Source organism: Camellia sinensis, chromosome 11 (assembly GCF_055761805.1).
Source record: "Camellia sinensis isolate YWXY chromosome 11, ASM5576180v1, whole genome shotgun sequence".
Classification (NCBI taxonomy): domain Eukaryota; kingdom Viridiplantae; phylum Streptophyta; class Magnoliopsida; order Ericales; family Theaceae; genus Camellia; species Camellia sinensis.
The window spans coordinates 12,450,604-12,457,841 of NC_138971.1; positions in this window are offsets into that span (position 1 = coordinate 12,450,604).

Sequence of the window (7,238 nt, forward strand, 5' to 3'; positions counted from 1 at the left end):
TGATCGGTTGTGAGAATTCCAAGCCATCTAGATCCATCAGAACCACAGCTCCACCTAACCAGATAGCTTTGATGATGTAGGGACCAGTCCAATTGGGTTTGAACTTGCCCCTTGGGTCGTGGATGGGAGCTCGGTTGTCCTTGAGCACCAAATCTCCTTCTTTTAGATTCCTGGACTTAACCTTCTTGTTGAAAGCCCGAGCAATCCTGCGCTGATAACCTTGAATATGGTACAGTGCTTTCAGTCTTCTCTCGTCAAAAAGCATGAGTTCCTCAAACCTGCTCTGCTGCCAATCTGCTTCGGCTATTTGACACTCAGCCAGTACTCGTAATGACGGAACCTCAATCTCGATAGGTAGAACGGCCTCCATTCCATAAACCAATGAATATGGAGTCGCTCCGGTAGAAGTTCTGATTGAAGTCCTGTAGCCCCACAGAGCAAATGGCAGCTTATCTGGCCAATCCCGGTAGGTTTCCACCATCTTCTGTAGTATGTGTTTGATATTCTTGTTGGCGGCCTCGACCGCTCTGTTGGTTTGCGGTCGGTATGTGGATGACTTATGAAAAGCCACATTGTATTTCTCCAGCAAGTCAATCACTTCCTTCTTGAAGTGGGAACCGTTATCTGAAATTATCTCATTTGGGACCCCATAGCGACAAATGATGTTGTTTCTGATAAACTTTGTAACGTGTGACGCCTTCAACACTGCATATGATTGGGCCTCGACCCACTTTGTGAAATAATCTATCGCGACCAGGATGAACTCATGCCCATTCGACCCCTTCGGAGTGACAGCCCCGATCACGTCAATTCCACAAATTGAAAATGGCCATGGCGAAGTCATATTGTACAGCTTCGACGACGGGATGTTCATGCGATTTGCATGGATTTGACACTTGTGGCATCGCCGGACAAAACCGATACAATCCTCCTCCATGGTGGACCAGTAGTAACCCTGTCTGAGGATCTTCCGTGCTAACATTACTCCGTTCATATGTGCACCGCATTCTCCTCCATGGATGGCCTCCATCAGGCGCTTCGATTCCTCGTCTTCGACACACAACTTATGCATTCCCAGATGACCTCTCTTATACAGCTTACCCCCATAGATGATGAACTGAACGGCCATTCTCCTGATTGCCCTTTTATCCTTGGCATTTACCCCTGGTGGGTATGCTTCTTTCTCTAAGAAATTCCAAACGTCATAATACCAGGGGTTTTCGTCCTGAACCTCATCTATAGCAGCAATCGACTCGTAGGCTGGTGCAAATTTCTGGTCAATAACGACTGGACGCATCCGGATTCCAAACGGGATGTCTATCATGGAAGATAGAGTTGCTAAAGCATCTGCGAACCTGTTGTCCTCTCTTGGAAGATGAGCGAAGTTTAGCTTCTCGAACCTAGGAATTAACAATTCCAGGGTTTGGTGATACATCATCATCCTTTCTTCTTTGACTTTCCAATCTCCTTTTGCTTGAGACACAACAACATTTGAATCCCCGATGACATCCAACCGTCTTGCCTCTAGTTCCAGGGCTGCTTCTAGACCGGCAATACATGCCTCATATTCAGCTTCATTGTTCGAGACTTTGAACCAGAGTTTGAAGGCTAGAGGGATACGGGAATTGTCGGGTGCTATCAGCAACACTCCTATCCCATACCCGTATTGATTTGACGCTCCGTCAAAGTACATCGTCCAATATTCGTCGTCGATGTGAAAAATGGCTTCATCTGGGAATAAGTACTCGATTGCTTCACCTCCTTCCACTGGATGATCGACTAAGAACTCTGCCACTGCTCTTCCCTTGACTGACTTGCGTGTTACATATTTCAGATCGAATTCGGAGAGCAACAGCAGCCAACGAGCTAGCCTACCCGTAAGTGCCGGTTTCTCAAAAAGGTACTTGATGGGATCCAGTCGTGAAACCAACATTACAGAGTGAGCTAACAGGTAGTGTCGCAGCTTCCTGGTAGCCCATACCAAAGCTAAGCAAGCCTTCTCTAATGGTGTGTAGCGGGTCTCATACTCTAGCATCTTCTTACTCAGATAGTAGATGGCCCTCTCCACCTTATCCTCTGATTCTTGTGCGAGCATGCAGCCCATTGTAGTCTCAGTCACTGAAAGGTACAATATCAACGGTTTCCCCAGCTCTGGTGGCGACAACACGGGCGGGTTCTGTAAATATTTCTTGATCTGTTCAAAAGCAGCTTGGCATCGGCCGTCCCATTGGAATTTCTTGCCTTTCTTCAGGAGACCAAAAAGTGGTTCACAAGTCAAGGTTAATTTCGAGATAAACCGTCTTATGAATTGCACTTTACCCAGAAAGCCTCGCACCTCCTTTTCAGTCCTTGGTGGTGGCATTTCTAAGATGGCCTTGATTTTTGAAGGGTCGACCTCGATGCCCCTTTGTGTGATCAGAAATCCCAGCATTTTTCCCGCTGTAACACCGAACGTACATTTCTGAGGATTCAGCCGCAACCGGAATTCCCTGATCCTTTGGAAGAACTTTTGTAAGGCAGTGTAGTGGCCCTCTCTTTTCTTGGACTTGACAATCATGTCGTCCACGTACACCTCAACCTCCTTGTGGATCATGTCGTGCAATATTGTGGTCGCGGCCCGTTGATAATTAGCTCCGGCATTCTTCAACCCAAACGGCATTACCCTGTAGCAGTATGTCCCCCATGGGGTGGTGAAAGCAGTCTTTTCTCTGTCTTCTGGTGCCATTACTATCTGATTGTACCCTGAGAAGCCATCCACGAATGAAAGCAAAGCATGCCCTGCTGTGAAATCCACCAACTCATCGATATGCAGTAAGGGAAAATCGTCCTTCGGACTAGCCCTGTTTAAATCCCTGAAATCCACGCACACCCGGATCCTGCCATCCTTCTTCGGCACTGGAACGATGTTGGCCAACTAAGTCGGGTATTCAGAAACCAACAGGAAGCCTGCATCGATTTGCTTGGTGACCTCTTCTTTGATCTTGAGAGCCCAGTGGGAGCGGATCCTTCGGAGTTTCTGCTTGACAGGTCGGGCCTCGGGGTCAAGGGGAATCCGGTGCTGTACAATCTCAGGATCGATCCCAGGCATGTCTTCGTAGGACCACGCGAAAACATCTTTAAAATCTTTTAATAAAGCGACTAAGCGCTCGCGTTCCTCCGAAGACAACGTGGACCCAATCTGGACCAGCCGCGGGTCCTCCTCAGTACCAATATTCACGGTAATGATTTCATCAGTTAAGGGTTTGACAAATCTCTCATGCTCCTGCTCAATTAAACGTTGCAAAATCGGAGGAATTTTGTCCTCGTCGTTTTTATCAAAATTTTGAAAGTCTGAGTTTATGCAATAAATTAAGGGCACAGAAAAGTACTCAGAAACCACAGTCACTTGATTCTCATTAAGCTCATCCAAATCGTTCGAATTCTCGGTTACAATAGACTCAAACGAGAAAGAAAAAGACGACCTAGACATAACTGTGGCATCCGGGTTATCATCCCCAGGATTACCAGACTCAGACTCAGTCGAGCTGGAACCTGATTCCGACTCATAGGACTCGGTGGAATCAGATTCCGGCTCACTACCTGACCCGGTGCTGCTGGACAAGAATCCCTCTTCGTATTGCCAAGTGAGAGAGTGTGCGATAGATGCATCCAAAATAGTTGCTGGTAGGCCCGCAGCCGTTCCATCCCCGATCACGCATACCGAGAAGTTATCCCCCAAGCACTTATGGTCGATCGGAGGATCTGAGAGTAGACTTGCCAGCGCTACCCCTATTTCAAGTTCGGTGTCCTCAGACTGCACTTTCTTACTCTGTTCAAATTCAGCTGATGGGTCTGTCTGCTCTTCGGCAACGTCATCCCAGGTAGTTGCAGGTCGAAGAAGATCTCGAAACCAGGCACGCGCTTCCTCTCCGCGTTCAGCCATGGTTCTGGGAAGCCGCAAAATGGAAAGTCTTCCCCCTCCCGGACGAAGCGTCTGTTTAGGGTACCCTGAATGGGCCGATGCATTAACTCAAAAGGCTTCCCAGCCTTCTTTGCTCTGGCTCTTCCGGCCATCTCTTTACCCTTCCTCACCCAGTCCTCTTTGGTGGGCAGATAAACCAAGCCAAAGGTATGAGGGTTATGTGGCACTTCGGCCAATGCTGAGACGCCCTTCCGGCCGCTCCTTCCCAATCCCATCCCGGGGATGTGTTGTAACTTGTTCATGAGGTAGACGGATTGAGCACTGACGTACACCCCCTCATTCACAGCCATAATATTCTGCACCACTCGAGCCTCAGCCAAAGTGAACCCTGATAAGAACACATCCTCAGTGTCGTGCTCGATTTCCAAGACTGGTGTGGACACTTCCGGCGGCGGATGGATTGATGAATTCCCGAAGACAATAGCTACCCCTTTCCCGTGAGGGTACTTCAGCATCTGATGCAACATGGAAGAGACTGCCTTTACTTGGTGCAACCACGGCCGCCCCAAGAGTAGGTTAAAGGTTGCGGGAACGTCCAAGACATGGAATTCAATGTTGTGTTGTCCTGGACCAACCTGGGTCTGGATCTTGACAGTCCCCATCACTTCCCTGCTAGTATTATCGTATGCCCTGATCACCTGAGTAGTCGGCGTGAAGTCCGCGGGCTTCAACCCGATTGCATATGCTGTTCTGGCTGGGCAGACATTGATGGCGGACCCGGTATCAACAAGTACCACCGGTATCCACTTGTCTCTACATTCCACGGAAACGTAGAGGGGTTTGTTGTGATTTGTGCCCTCAGGCGGTAGTTCTTTGTCTGAAAAGGTTAATGCCGGGGAACCTCCTCCCGGAAAAACCAGCCCAACCAGCTGTTCTGGTGTAGTATTTATGGAGAGTTTGGACTTGTCCATAGCAGTTAAGATAGCTTGTCTGTGCACCCGCGACGCCATAAGCAGTCCCCAGATGGAGATGTCTGCTTGTATCTTCTTTAGCTGTTTCAACACAGCTTCCTCTTCGATCTGCTTCTCTTTTTGCCTCTCGGCTTCTTTTTCTTTCCCAGATGTCTCGGGTTGGTCTAGGTGTGGGGGCTTGAAGTACCGCCCACTTCTTGTCATGTGATCAACCTCATCGAGGTACCAAGTGTCATCCGGTTGATTGCTTCCCCAGTCTTCGTCTGTGTGGGCAAGACATAAGTCATCGTCTTCCCACCACATTCCGTTGGCGTTCAAAAGGCACCTGTCTGGCTCGGGCATGTTTGTACTCACAGCACTTTCAGCCTGTATGCTCACAGCATCCTCCGTTCTTGTGCCCGCAGCACTTTCGATCCCCTCATGGATTTTGGCTTTCCCGGTTCTCTCAGAACCCTGTTGTTCTACCTGCGTTCGTGCAGTTTGTTGCTCAACTTCCCCTGCATTCACAATGTTTCTGTCCTGAGCAAAATTCTTTGTACCAGCGCTCTCCGGCAATATAACCTGACTTCCGGCCCTTCCGGCTTGGGATTCTTCCACTACATCTAGCTGATCATCCAGCCATCCAGTGACCTCTGCCGATTCCTCAAACTCAAACCAGTTGACTGCTGCGCCCCATGATTCTTGGTCATCGAAAAACTATAGGTTGGCAAAGTCTTCCTCTACAGCTGTCAGATCATTTGCCCCTTGCTCGAATCCATCCCCCTGGATCACACACAGCTCTTCCTTTTCTGGCAATTCTAAACCCAGCCCAATCTGGCTTGTTGACAAGATGTACTCACTTAGATCATAGGCTCCCCCAGCAAAACTCTGTTCAATCCCAGACTCAACAATCCCATTCTCTTCTGAAGTCTGCCTTGCCCCATCTTCGATGGTCACCACCGTCGGCTCTGGTTGGGTTGTGGAGATGTCCAACATGCACAAAGAGTCGGTGCAGTCGGGAAGGAGCACCTCCGGCTTAGGTAGATAGGTAGGAGTAATATAGATGCTAGGATCGTAAGACACGACCCCGGTCTGGATAAGATTGACTCTTTTGGGAGGTGGAGTTTGGTTGTGTGTAGGGAGTGGATTGGTTGTGACGTTAGGTCTCTCTGGAAGTAGAATCACATTTTTGTCAACAAGGTCTTGAATCTCGTGATGCAGCCTGAAACATTGGTCAGTATCATGACCGTGCTGCTGGTGATATGCACAGTACTTGGCTGGGTTGTGAGAGGGTGGAAGTGGATTTGGCAATGGTCTCGGCTCTAGGGGTTTTAGGTGCCCCTTTCTGATCAAGACCCCCAGAGCCTTGGACAAAGGCATGTACAGTGGGGTGAAGGTTCTTTGGCCTTTGGGCTGGTGTTTAGTGGTTTGGGTATTACTTCCGGATGCACCGGAGAAGGGTGTGGCAGCCATGGGTCTCGGAAGAGGAGGGGGAATAGTGGTGACCATACTCACCTCTGAAGCTCTTGCAGTTGCAGCGCCACTCGGGCCTACATTGTTGTTACGGTTAAAAGTCCTCCTCGGTTGTTCCCTGTCCTGGTCAATCAGACCTTGCTTCATCGCATCCTCAATTTGTACCCCCATCTCGTGTAAATCTGAAAAGGTGGGAAAGGGGAGTACAATCATCTTCTATATCAATTTCGGTTGGAGATTGCGCATAATCATCCTGATTTGGTCTTTATCAGTGGGCCTCAAAGTCATCATCGACACCTTTGCCCTCCACCGAGTTACAAAATCTGAGAAAGTTTCCTTGGGCTCCTGCCTTGTCGTTTCGAGATCACGAGTTGTAATCTCGATCTGGGTGTTGTACGAGTACTGTGCGACAAAGGCCTCAGCCATTTCATCCCAGCTTCTTTTCACCTCATCCTCTAACTTCGAGTACCAGATGGCGGCCACACCCGACAGGGTTCGGCCGAACAGTGAAAGCTTTTGTGGTCGGGTTAGGCCCATTGGCCGCAGGATGTCTGAGAATAGCCGAAGTGGACCATGGGGTCCCCGGACCCGTCGAAGCGGTCAATTTGCGGCATCTTGAACCTATCGGGTAATGTTACGGCCACATCGGTATATCCGTCCTCGATATCCGGAATAGCCTTTACTCCTTGTGATTTCTTGAAGAGCTTCTCAAGCTTGCTCAATTTCAGAGTGGTATGGTCTATTTCGAACTCGAAGGGAGAGTCCGGGTGGTTGGGTGTATGGGTCTTGGACAGTTGAGGCGGAAGCGGGAGCGGAACTGGCCCCGTTGGAAGGTTCGTGTCCTCTTGCATGTTCTGGACATTTGGCACAGTGTTCTGGGTGTTTGGCAGAGCATTCTGGACAGTAGGTGCCTG